Consider the following 12,728-nt stretch of genomic DNA (forward strand, 5'->3'; position numbering starts at 1 on the left):
TTAATCCTAAGGCTTAGGTGAGCTATATATTGGCACAGTGAACAAAGGGAACAAACGTGTCTGTAAATAGGAGTTACGTTATTTATTTAGTTTTAATAGAAGCTGAAGTTAAATTCCTGTCTGCTCCCTGGACGTCATTTCAGGACTAATCAGGGTGGGACACAACTGCGACCTGCAAAAAAAAATGTACATATCTAACTCCCATTGATTTCAAAAGGTATTAGGCATTCTTTATGGTTCAGCCCTCGACTTCTTGCCCAATATCTGAGAATAACTTTTTAATTACATTGGATCCATTTATGAAAGTCATTTATAATTGCAAGGGTAGCAAAGGTCTGCAGTAATATGTTGTCACACTGATACGTCTACACAGCAGCCCCTTTCCCTTGCTGAATTACAAATGCACATTAAAATTTCCTGCCATTTAAAAATAATCATTAGTAGGAACAGAGAGAATATTCGTATTGTCCAGAGACTCTGTCTCTGTCTGCCCCCCTGACTTGTCTGGGCTCCAGTACAGCAGTTTCCACCTTGGCTGCCAGACTGCCTGGGTGTCAGCAGAGAAAGCGTTTGATAGTTCTGCTTTTGTTTCCTACGTCCAGTGGTTTCTTGAAAGATCACCCTCCTCAGCAGCTCGGTCAGCAGCTGAATCAGTCATTTGAACAAAAAGCAAACAATGAGTTTTACTTTAATTCAATCTTGAAATGATTCAATCTTGATCCAATCTTGAAATTCTTGAATGAAATTTTGGAACAAACGGATTCATTCGCCTGAAATTTTACTCATGATTAAGGAGGGTGGAAGGCAAGAAATAAGGAAAAGGCTGGGAACTCAGAAGTCTTAAGTTCAACAAAGAATCTCTACTAAAAGCACCTTCTGATAGGAAGTGTTAGGCAACATTAAGCAGAAGGGTTATTTCATCTTTACAAAACAAAATAGAGGAGCAGGGAATTGGCTGTATAGGCTACTTGCGTTTTTGGTTGCTTTTTTGTTCTGTTTTGTTCTGTTTTTCAGTTTCTGCTTTTTTTCCTTGCCCTAATTCTCCTGCAGTCCTGCAGGAGCCATACAAATGAAAGTTTCTTTGACGCATTAAATTTCATATACAGTTAATACTAAAATATAGCATTAAAAACGATTTTCTCATGTGGTTATTGTCAACAGAAACTGGCTACAAACAGCCTACCTGAAAAGCAGACACATCTCCCTACTACCATTAATATTACACTGGGAACATCTTTTGTACCATTTGAAACTGCCTAATTTATTTCCGAAGTACGAGGAGCCAGTGATGAATTCTGATCATCAAAAAGCCATTTAGCATGCCAGGTAGTGTGGTCTCTTGCTTTACTAGGGGAACACCTGGAAAGCACATTTTGTCTTAAGTTTAACTTAAAAAAAAAAAAAAGTAATACATGGGTTAATGCTTCATCTAATGCTTGTTTCATAGCCTGTACAATGTGTAAAATTCTAATTAAATTTTCTAGCATCACACAAAGGAACAATATATTGGGAACACTCAGCGTTATATTCCAAACAAGACAACACTAACCAATAGCATCGAAAGCTTTTCTTGAAGCTGTGAGAGCTAGCAAAGGGCTACAGGCATCCAAAAATGAGGCATCTAATCTGGCATTTGTACAAAAAGAGATTACACAGTCACGCCAAAGAGTGTATCTATCATAACAATGGAAATTTCACAAGTTTACTCCTTAATTCACTGCACATGAAGCCTCTTTATAGTGTGTTTCTTATCACTGCTTCTCATCCCAATTATCAAAAATCCTTTTTTTTCCTTATTCAATATAAGCATGAACACTATACCCAGAACTGCAGGTGTTTGCCAAAGAAGTTACTTCATTGTGGATATCAGTTCATAGTTTCAGGATTAATATTTACTTTGGCTCGCCTTAGGCTTTTGTTTTTATTTTTTTTCCCTGACCATTTAAGACAGACTTGTACAGCGTCACCTCAAGACAGCATGCAATGCTGGTCTGAAACTACAACAGAAAAAGAAAACCCCATCAATGGTAATTAATTTCACCTTGTAAAGAGCTTTCAAGTTTTTCTTATTTTTTTTTCTCCCCCCCACCCCCCCCATTTGTCCCAAATCAGTTCTTGGGGAGCTCTTACAGTACAGCTCATTGATATCTTCATCTATATATTAAGAACTAAAAGCTGAAAAACCTTCTTGACTGACATTAAAGGGTGGTTTAAAGGTGAGTAGATTTTGTTTTTTTGCTTAAATCTATGCTGTGAGAAATGATTAGGAGTACAAAAACACAAAATCATACAACATTTTTTTCTCTAATTAAGTTTTTTTTTTACTTTTTTCTTTTTTTCTTTTTAATTCCACAGCCCATTTGACAGCCATAGCATCCAAAAATTATTAGCGACATCAACGCAATGTTTCATGGTTTCTCTGTGTGATTTTCTTATTTTTCAAACACTTTCCTCTCCAATTTATCAATTTTAAAGGCATCAGCCACCTGCTAAACCACCAACATACCATTAAAACTAACAAATTGCTTTTCACCCATGTTTCACCTTAAATAGGTCAATTAATTTGATATTATTACTGCATATAAATCTCTTCAGTGAAGATGAAACACCAGGTGAAACCACAGAGCAAGAAAGAAGCTGATATAGCTACATACAGCGTATGTCAGATGGTTGAACAACTGGATAAGGCCTTTTGGTCGTATTGTTGCTGTGTGATCACGCAAAGGAAGCATCCCTTCCTGCACCATCATCAGAAATATTCTGTTTGGTCATTAACCTTTTGCCTATTAGGTGGTATTTCCTGATGAAGGAGTGTTAATGGCTCTCACATTAGCACATGCAGCGAGCACCCATGAGTGACGGGCGAGGAGAGGGTTAAAGCGAGGTTCTCTGTGCATATGGTTCCTGTCTCAGCTGTGAGATCAGTTATAGGTCCCCGGCCAAAGATAACAGCTAAAATATAACAGATGCTGGTGCTTCCACAGCTGAGGTGAAGTATTTCCTTTCATCCTCACTAGTCACTGATAATGTCCCAATTCTCTATTCACTGGAAACGTCAAGGGCACGAGCAGGTTATTACAACGTGAAATGAATGAACTGTTTAAACTGAGCCCATGCCTGCACTCGGTGTGATGTTTCTCCATGCCTGAAAGACTAAAACTCGGAGTGGAGAAGTCAATGCTGCACTCACAAAGGCTTTTGGATGCTGAAAGCCAGGGTCCCACCTAACAGGGTACCAGCAGAGAAGAGGGGTCAGCTGTCTTCATCCAGGCCTTCAAGGCAATGCCATCAGCACAGGGCTGCTGTACAAAGCCGTCCTACCTGTGGCTATTGCTACTCCCTGCCACCATGCCACTCCTTCAGCCCAGCCAAAACACAAGTACTTGTGTAAGTAGCCACCCAGCGTGTCCATAAATACTGTAAGAGGAACTAAACCAGCTTCACAGAGTTTATACTTTACAAAATATTTTCAACATGTTTTATAACATGAACAGGCACCTAATCATATTTTGCGTTTTTAAAGCCATTTGAATACATCTTAGCCTGTAAGATTGTGTGTTTTTTTTCTGTGGTTGAAACACAACCATGAAATTTTTACACGTCTGGAAGCTGTTTTACATAAATTTTTTCCCAACAAAGTTAACAAGCTTAGGGATGTATTATACCAGCAGTTAATTATATTGGCAATCAGGTTGCTCTTCATCAGTATAGTTTAAAAAAAATTTATAAGACACAGTGCTGGCAATAGGAGCAAATGCTTGCTCCCGTCCAAAGAAAGCTGAATGGTTTCATGTATAAACATATTCGTACATCAGGGGATCTAGGACATACATAGCTACACAAATTTGGAGATTGATTTTTTTACTGCTTTCCTGCATAGATGTTTGTGTAAGACCATCTTGTCCTTCTTCCCTTCCCCTCCCGTAAGATGAACCAAATCAGAACCGGCAACATTGCTACATAATTTAAATAAAATTAATTAAAAAAAAAAAAGTAAAGTGAGAAATGCTCCACAGTGAATGAGCACAGAATGGACACGCACATTTCTGTAGTAACAATATGCTGTGAAAATGTGGTTTTCAGTTACGTTCATGCATGGAGCTCATACAGAGCTGCTACACCAGGAATCAGGATGATATGAGAACACCAAGGTAAAAAATGGTTCAGTAAAACTAATTTAAAGAGAACAAAGAGTATAAAGAAACCAGCAGAATTAACAGATTGTGATGTCTATTTTTCACGTATCAAAGAAAGTGTATTTTTAGGAGGAATACACACATTATAAAGCCTGGACTTCAGCCTAAGGGGTATTCCACCCTGAAATCGTTTTGCCAAAAAGCCACAGTGATGCAACCACGATGTGTACAACTCTGGATTTCTCAAACCATCTGGCCCCAGGTTTTTGTATGCATCCCATGCTCTACTTTTGTTAAAAGATGCGTCTTGATTTCAAACCCGAAGTAACAGACAAAAACTGCATATCCAAATAAACCAAACAAACTGACCATCAAAAGTCACATAAAAAATAACAATCAAGGAAAACTACCATTCACTAACACTAAGAAAGTCATACAATATTCCAAATGTAGCATTCTGTTTGTTGGAGCAAGATGTTTGAGCTATATATCAAGATGATGCTGTCTGGATATTCCTTGTCCTTACCCTTTAATTTGGGATTACCTTTGTAGACAAGCTTCAGCCAGCATAAAATGTAGCTATCTATTTTGGTGGCTGACTCCCCCAAAGACCAACATTTCCAATGGAAAAACATTCATTCAGCCTTAAAACTCTCTCTGACAGAAATTTGTTTTCCCAACTAATGGATATATTTCTGCAAAAACTATCAGCTTTCCATGGGAAAATACCAATAGGTCACTAGAAAACATAATAAATGACAACCTAGAAGCAAATCTATTTTGGTAAAATATTAGTTTTTGTTCATCTGTATGCAATCGTGCCTTATGGAAGTCACCAACCAGTGCTCTCCTCTATAGGCTGGGCTACATGTCACGATACATCTGTTCTCCTCACCACCAAGAGGGTCCCTGGCTTATTTTGAACATTGTCCTATGACCAAGAAACACAACCCACAGAGGAGAGGGAGAGCATGAGCCAAAATACTTTTTTCCATTTGTCAGTTGGGCACTATTTCAGAAAAATATGTTAGTCAAAACATGAAATATTCTCAGGTTTGCTACTTAGTTTTATTTTTTGGCAACAAAATGATAAACCTCATTTTTTGGACTTTGGATTACTTTTTATAGTTTTAGATTGACTGCACTGGAGGACACGATATGTGATCTGAAGGAAATTTTAATTCAGAAGAGTAAAACTTCACTACTCTTCAAGGAAAAAATTATCTTTTAAGTTACTCATTAGAATTTAATCTGTGGGACAGGAGTTCTGCTTCAAAACTTAGCCTTTCTTAAAAACATATTAAAGTAGAAGGAGGAGGAGAGGAAAGAAATACAAGTGGATATTAATGACAAAGGCTGAATATAATATCAAAAGCAAATAAGGTCAGAAGGAGCATTTCTTTGCCTGCAGCATTTAAACCACCATCTAGAAAGGAACAAGTTGTGAGCCATTCTATTTATAAAAAAGGTACTTTAAAGGAAAGTATCTATTTGAACAGCTGCACTGAAGTCTACCTAAATCTGCAGGAGAAACAAAGCTCTAATAATAATAATTAAAAAAACTTTAGCTACTTATTTCAACATATTTTAGCTACAATGGCCAGTAACATAAAAAAAAGTCAACATTTTTATTCAGTTCTTCACTGGAGCAAGGCAAAACAACACCCTTGCAGCTGTAGCAATGCTGTGATACATGAGGCCATGCAAGCTGTTATATGTCATATACAGTTACTGTGTCACTACAGGATATTTGGTTGATACTATCCAGCTATCAGAATGGGAACACTATCCAGAAATTGCTCAGAGGAGGTGATGATGACATGGCATTTTGCTTTCTAATGGACTGAGCAAAGCTGAGGAGGTGAAACACCTGCAAGCCCAGAGCTGGCAGAGGAAGCTATAGGTATTTCAGATTCACGGCAACACAGTTCAGCCACTCTGTTCAGGAGTATTTTCTATCAATCGCATACATGCCCAATAAAAGTACCAGAAGATGGAATTACATTACATCCTGGCAAACACAATTACATCCATTGCTTCATCAGGGGCAATCCCTGACGGGCAAAACACAAAGCATCCTTTCTGTCTTCCCAGGGTCACCTTCTCTTTCCCCCGTGAGTGTCAGTTTGTGAGATGCTTCTACTCAGAGTGAGTCTATTCAGAAGGGCTCCTTGGTACCTTACAGAAAGCTCAGGCAAAATCATCTCTTTCCAAAACCGGGAGAACAACTGGAGGTCTTCTAAATTTATTGTTGGTAGAAGACTGTTGTGGCAGACAGAGGTGAACAGTCTCCCCCTGCCCCACTTTTTCTCAAGCAACATGTGTTAAAGGAATCATTTCATAAAATATATGTTTATTATGCAGTTATCTCAGCCTGAAGGCTTATGGCTTTCCAGCATGTATAAAACAGTACATAACTATAATCCATAGAGACTCTGGGTTTATTTAAGTCCCCTGACTCTCAGCAAAAATACCAAAATAGCATAAAGTAAATAGAAGGCTGCCTGAATGTAATAATCTTAAAAATAAACAAACACGCCTCGTAAGTATGCAGAGCACCACACTGCACTGCTGTCTAATTTAAGTTCCAAAGCTTCCTATCTGTATCCAGATACTGGTAAGAGCTATTCACATAGCTTTAAACTCACTAGTTCCAACCATGCTTTCTGAATAAATCATGTAACCATAGAAAGATATTTTAATAGCCAGATGTACTTTGGTTCCTCAATCATCCAATGTAGCAAGAAACATCTGGTAAGGAACCTGTCCAGAGGAGTACAATTTGCCTCCCCATAACAAACAAGCATACACGTACATACAGAAAGATACCTTCCAGCCTCAAATATGCAAGTCTACCTCTAAGTATTACATCTTCTCAAGTTTAATGATTCTCTATGGTTCGATATTTTAGCTTTCAGCCACACGGACAAGTGCATGTTCTTTTGTATTCAACAGCCTACCACTAGGAATAAATGATAAAGAATGAGAGTCTTCACCAATTGCATCTCAACCAAGCTCACAGTCAAGGAACCAGAACAGATGTCAGCTTCTGAATCTCAGGAGGTGTACGGAGGGGGAAACTTCTGCAAAAGCCAAGTAGGTTTTCACACTTAACACTTGTACAAGGAGCTTTCAATGCTCCCATTGTTGAAGCTGATGCACATGGAGTTTTAAGGACTGTGTTTGTGAGGATAATTCTATTGCATTCAATTTTCATCCCCTGCACAAACCATTAGCGCTTTCCCATGAAAATGGGAATGTTACTCAAAAAACTTGGAAAGATTTTGGAAAATCTGATAGTCTTTTGAAAAGGAATCCAGCAGCTTGGACCACACTATACCACTTTGTCATGGATTAAAAACAAGAGAGAATCACTGACATCTAAATTATCCAGACTAATATCCACCAATGTAACAACTGGCCCCATTCTTCAGAAAAACCATCCCTGAGTTTTGAATATTAGCCGTATCACAATAGTGTTAACGAGCAAAGGCATAATTATATTTGCCTCAGAAAAACGTAAGGTTTATAGTGACAGAGGTGACTTTTAGCTTGTGGTTTTATTGCCATAAGACATAATCTACCTGGTAGCCATTTATTTACCAGAACTCTTATTTTGTTCCCTTGAAGTGTGACAGGCTGTTTTCTGTTCTGTGTTTTTATATATCCCTAGAAGAAAGGATCAATGAACTAGCCGTATTTTCTTTATTTGCTTGCATTACACTGATGCAACACTGTTCAGACCTACATGAATAAACACTCATTTTTCCAAGAATACGCAGTATGGTATTCCTTCTAGAGGGAGGTGTCTCTGCCCATCACAGGGGGTTGGAGCTAGATGATCTTTAAGATCCCCTCCAACCCAAGCTGTTCCATGATTCTATGATATTTGGTTACCATCAAGCTGGTAACTGCAAGCAGCTACTAAAGATTCACAAATACACAATGGAAATATTTTCTCTTAAATTTTCAATATAAGTTTGTCTCTTTTACTGAGTCTTAACAGACTGACATTCCCTGTTAAAAGACTGAGCAGCAAAGACTGTGCAGCTTCAGGACAAGTAACTGCCCTGCTCCTTAATAAACACTTCAGTAGTAAATTGTAGGGTATGATGACTAGACCAGATGATGCAGAAGTTTTCACAGACCTCATTTTTATAAAGAGTATCAGAGAAATTAAACCAGAAGATTGGAGCCAAGTGGGTTTTAGTAGTTATTTTATAGTCCAAGTAATAATAATAGGGAACTTTTCCTGCTGTACAGTAAACTGAAGGAAATTCATCTAAACATTTAGCATATTCTTCCTCCACTCACACAGTAGATACTATCACATTGCCAGCAGTTATCCAAGTTTAATACGGAGTAGACAAAACTCCATGAAAATGAACTTCAAGAGTTTAAAAACAATGTTAGTAAGGATAAAAATTTAACAAGAAAATAAAAGCAAGCTACAGGTAACATTTAGGCAATAGCAACAAAAAAGGCAAAGCATTCTATTTGAGGTGCTTATTAGCACAGCTCTTATCCAAGAATCAGTACGAATTCTCCAACGACAGTAAGTCATAATCCCACAGATGGTAGCACCGTCCCTTTGGATCCTTAGCCAAGCTCATAAAATGCTTCAGACAGCTAGCGCTCTTTATCTTATCTGATAAGGTAATTCATTTTCTAGACAAAAGAACCACTGAAAATCTAATCCAATGGACTTCACTGAAGCACTTGATGTGGTGCCATACGGGAAGTTATTAATTCAACTGGTAAAAATGGAGATTAGCACCAGGATTGAAAAGCAGATAGGGGACATGACTACTAATGGGGTGGAAGTATGAAAAGTATTAGGCTACCAGAAGGTTACTAGAGCAACTCCTCAAGAGTTCAGCCTTGAAGCCAATGGGTTTTCATTTAGTGATATTTTCACAAACAGGAAGAATTTGCTAGTGAGTTTGCCAGGAGCATAAATATAGTGTAGGGCTGAAGTATACAATGGGAAAAAAAATCAGTAATCTTAAGGAAAGACATGATACAAAAAGTTGATGTAATAGACCAGAAAATCAGGAACAGAATTAGTGCAGATTCCTACTACGACAGCTCCTCAGATGGAAATGACAGAGGCCAGAAAAATCTGGCTACATTTCCCAGACAGAGGGCAACCCTCAGCCATTTATGCCATCTGAGACTGGACACGTTTTGAGGAATTTCCAGCAGGAACAAACATTAGTGTCTGAGTACGAGACACTACCAAGGCCTCTTCTGGAAGAATGCATGCACTTACAGTCAGCCAAGCTTATAAAACATTTATTTAAACCAGAACAGAGCTACCAGAACAAATAAGAGAACAGAGGGTTAGGACGTTAAAACAGGGTGGCTTATTTCAGCCTAGTTGAAGGGGAAATAAAAAAAATAATAATAAAAAAAGGGAAAGAAAAGAAAGGTTTAAAGGAATTCCAATTTTTCTCTGCAAGTAGACTGATTAACACTAGCACGGGAGAAAAGCTGTTCGTGACTCTGTTGGTATGGGCACAAATGGGTCCTAACAGCCCTCTGCCAGTTTTTATTCCTCCCACTCCCACATGAACAGCTCTCCTTCAGTTCCTGCAGGTCTGTTTGATCTTGCATGCTTTATCACACAATACTCTGCTCAGTTAGTATTAGATTCAGGTGTCCAAAGGATGCAAAACCAGTTCAATAGTATGTACCAGCTTTCTATAATGGCATCTGACCAAACTGGGACTTTCTCTTATTTTCAAAATGGATCAAGAACAACAAAAATGATTTTTGGAGCCTTTACTCGAATAAAGTAAACAGCTTCAATATAAACAACAGTTTAAGCATGCATAAGAATGTAGATCTAGTGAGCCAAAGGGGACCCCAACATAACAGTTTCTCAAGGAAGTCACTGAGGGATGCCAGTGCAAAATGATGGATAGACACAGTTATCTAATGCACATTTTCAAGTCACTAACATCCATACTTGTCTGAAAGAAAGTTGAGTTAACCAAGCTGGACTTTAAACTTTAAAATGGAATCCCTCCAGATAGCGGTGCCACAGGGATTAAGACATTTTTAAATACTAGGAGTAAATTTGAATAGATTTAGATTTCTGGCTAATCAACTATTCAAGATTAATTGCTTAAAAATGTAAATACATCCCAGCAGACAATGAATAAAGACTGAGAGGTGGCACACATCAAACTGAAAGCCCACATAATCAAAATCAGTTCATATTTTGTTCCATCTACTCAGAACTGAGTTCAGTTTTTTTTATTTAACTGCCTAAGAACACTAAGCTTAGGAGCTAATTATGATATAACCTGTCAGATGAGAATAAACGTTGATATGGTTATCTTTTACACACACACACACAAACAACATAAAATGTTTTTTGTGGTCATTTTGGTTTAGACTCACTGCTACATGAATTCATTCTCCATAATTTCCAGGCCTTTGGGCACACAAAGCAGCCATAAACCTCTCTTAGCTAGATTGGCTACGACAACGCCAAGGTTGCCGTTTGCAGGTTTTGCAACACTGAGCACGGCAAATCAAACAGAGCACAGTAAAGACCCAGTCAGGCAGCCTCTCCCATCATGCAGTCATGCCATGGTTCCTATACCAAGGGAAAAAGTTTTTGCAGCTCCAGGAATTTGTAGAGTAGGGAAGATCACCAGGAAATCTATTTGGTCACAGGAGCGTTAAGATGGAAGGAGTGATTGCACAAACACAGTTACATCATCCAGTGATTTTGTGGTGCATCTGGGTGCCATTAGATTGGCTGCTTTGGGTCTGATTATATCGTCAGCCACGCGGTTTCCACATAACCTGCATTAATGAAGCTCTTTTGCCTGATAATTGCCACAAACCAGACTCAAAGTATCAAAACATGGCAATCGGTCTACTTTTTTGCCCATTACACTGACACAATTACCAACAATGACATAAAAGCAAATGATGATGAAGTATCATGCCCTTATTATTTTCATTACCACTGAGCCCTGGAGCCCCACCACTAGAGTGGACCCCACTGTGCAAGGCATTCAGAGTAAAAACTGAGTAAAACAAAGTAAAAACAGCTCTGGACAGAAAACAGCGCTCTGTAGAAAACCAGAGAGGGCAGTTAAACAATAATAATTACATTGGGTTGAAGCAGACCCAAAGTGAGAGGCAGACTAAAGACAGGAACAAGCAAGGAAGAGGCTGTAGAAAGAAAAAAGATGTACTATATGGAGAGGTGGAGAAGGCGACCAAGGGAAGCCCAGAATTATCCCATAGTAGGTCTTCCAAACATTCTGATTTTGTCCATTAGTCCTATATACTCTGCTCTTACTAGTTTGGTTCCATTATTGTCCCTCTTAGGACAGAGAAAGTGCCTTAAGTTTTTGGGTGAGCAGCCCTGCTCCGTGTGGGTGTAATTCCCTGTAATGGCCTCTTCAGAGCAATGTACCTTCCAGTAGGACATAGTTATCCGTGTGACTAATGCTAGTCATGTGCAATTCCCTCCCTCTCTCATACTGCTGCTAGGGGAACAAGCAAGTGTGCAGGGTATGTTTTGTGTCAGCAGGGTTTGGGTTTTCCCACCCTTGCGTACAATGTAAAATGTATTTCTTCAACTGGCTCTGTTTTCTAACATTTGCCGCACAACATGCAGAAGCTTATGAAAGTTTTATGCTCCTGTATATCTAAAGGTCATGTCCTCACATAAATACAGATCACTAAAAATTCTGGTTTTGAAAGTGGTTTCACTGCTTCATTGGGAGTAAGTAAATTATCTCACCTTCTCTATCTCCGAGAGACCTAGACCGACACGAGCTAAACCATGGCAGATAGGAACCGAGTAAAACAAAGAGAAGACAACATTTTCTGGGTGTGCATGTACTCAAGTGATCCAACAAGAGGAAACATACCTGAATTCTATTTCTCACGTAGCCAGTAAGGGAAAGGTGTCTTACAAATGAAACCAGGGCTATAGACAGGCCCTCAAAACCAGCAGAACCACCGCTGGTTGCTTTCAGCAGACAAATAACCCCGTGCTGCATCAATATGCCAACGCCTGCACTCTCAGCAACCTCTGCAGCAGGACAGAGCACGCAGTGATGGCCCACAGGCCCCTCAACTTTGCCTACAGTAAGTTCCCCCACACCCTCTGAGCACAATACTAATAATGAACATAAGTTAAAGCGACACCTGGGCTTAAAGGCAATGGTAAGCAACCACAGGCATGTGATGCTTCTGACTGGTACAGTAAGTTGAGATGCTTGCTCAGGTAACATTTCTTTCACTGTGCAACAATCTCCCCCAAATCCACCTCCCCACGGGCTTTCCATTCACCACATTCTTCTCACTGTGATGAGCTACAGATATAAGCAAGGCAAAGCATCTATGGAGAGAGGTACCAGCAACATTTTCATTAAACCAGCTGATGTAGCTGAATACCTTATCTCAGCCATTCTTTCATTTCCTGTTGTTCCCCTCTCACAGCCTGTTTTGATTTAACACTATTCATTCAGGCAGAAGTACTCCACATAGGTAATGTGAGGCTTATAAGACATAAAATGTGTGTGCACGCACGTGTATGTGAACACACATGCACACTTG

The 12,728-nt window shown here is 39.0% G+C and overlaps 1 long non-coding RNA gene across 7 annotated transcripts in view; it reads right to left on the minus strand.

The window, feature by feature from the left end:
• The window catches only part of LOC118260016 (uncharacterized), a 135,186-nt gene that overhangs the window by 47,065 nt on the left and 75,393 nt on the right, over positions 1-12,728 (minus strand). The gene's annotated exons all lie outside the window — the stretch shown is intronic.

Source organism: Cygnus atratus, chromosome 4 (genome assembly GCF_013377495.2).
Source record: "Cygnus atratus isolate AKBS03 ecotype Queensland, Australia chromosome 4, CAtr_DNAZoo_HiC_assembly, whole genome shotgun sequence".
NCBI classification, from domain to species: Eukaryota; Metazoa; Chordata; class Aves; order Anseriformes; family Anatidae; genus Cygnus; species Cygnus atratus.